The sequence below is a fragment of the Geospiza fortis genome, unplaced genomic scaffold, assembly GCF_000277835.1.
Source record: "Geospiza fortis unplaced genomic scaffold, GeoFor_1.0 scaffold623, whole genome shotgun sequence".
Taxonomy (NCBI): Eukaryota; Metazoa; Chordata; class Aves; order Passeriformes; family Thraupidae; genus Geospiza; species Geospiza fortis.
Window position 1 is genome coordinate 242,311 of NW_005054667.1, and position 1,270 is coordinate 243,580.

Consider the following 1,270-nt stretch of genomic DNA (forward strand, 5'->3'; position numbering starts at 1 on the left):
AATCCTGGCAGGGAGAGGAGAGCTGGGCATGCAGACCCCCAGCAGGTCGTGCCATCAGATTGCCTTTGGGGCTTTAACAAAGCAATGGTTGAAATGCTGGGAAGAAGTTTCTAGAAGCACCTGCACCACTGACCAGGATGGCACTGACCAGGATTTTGCAAGCGGTCAGTTTGGGGATCACAATCCCCTTCTGGGACCAGGCTGTGCCACAGCTGAAGGGGCAAAGGCAAAGCCCAAAACTCACAAAACCTCATAGCAACAAAGGTGAAGCTAAATTGGGCTGGAAACCATTTTAAATAACACAAGTAACATGAGAGGGGGGAGCAGGAGTGAGCCCAGGTGAGACAGGGATAACAAGCAAGGCAGGAGTGCTCCAATAGGTATTGGCAGGGCATGCACAGAGCGAGGTCCTCGGCTTGGGCAGCTGCAAGGAGATGCAGCTGGGGAAGGAGCAGCAGGGTTTGGTTTGGCTCTCAGGATGTGTTTCTGGGCGCTGCTGAAATCTGCCACAGGAAATGGTAGGAACTCCAAGGCTTGAGTCAGTTCAAAACCCAGCAGGGAAAATCACCCAGAGTAATTTGGAGGGAAACGCTCGTGGAACTGGGCAAGCACAGAGGACTCTGAATTACAAGAGGGGCTATGAATTACAATAACTCAGATACAATTATATATATATATATATATATGTGTGTGTGTGTGTGTGTAAAATATGCATATATATAATAATTGCAATAATATATATAAAATATGTGTAATAATGACAATATGAATAGAGGGCTATGAATTACAATAACTCAGATACAATTTTTTATATATATGTAAAATAGGCATATATATAATAATTGCAATACTATATATATATAATATGTATAATAATGACAATATGAATAGAGGACTATTAATTACAGTAACTCAGATACAAGAATATATATAAAATACATATAAAATAATTAAAATCTATGATAGATATTATATATATAATATACAATAATGACAATATGGATAGAGGGCTATGAATTACAGTAACTCAGATAAAATTATATATGTTATATAGATATATAATAATTACAACATATTATAATATGTATAATAGATGATAATCACAATATGATTAGAGGTCTATGCATTATAATAACTCAGATAAAATAATATAAATTATATACATATATATAATATATATAATTACAATACAGCGCTATGAATAACAGTATCTCAGAGACAATAATATATATAATATGGAATAATTACAATATGAATAGAGGGCTATGGA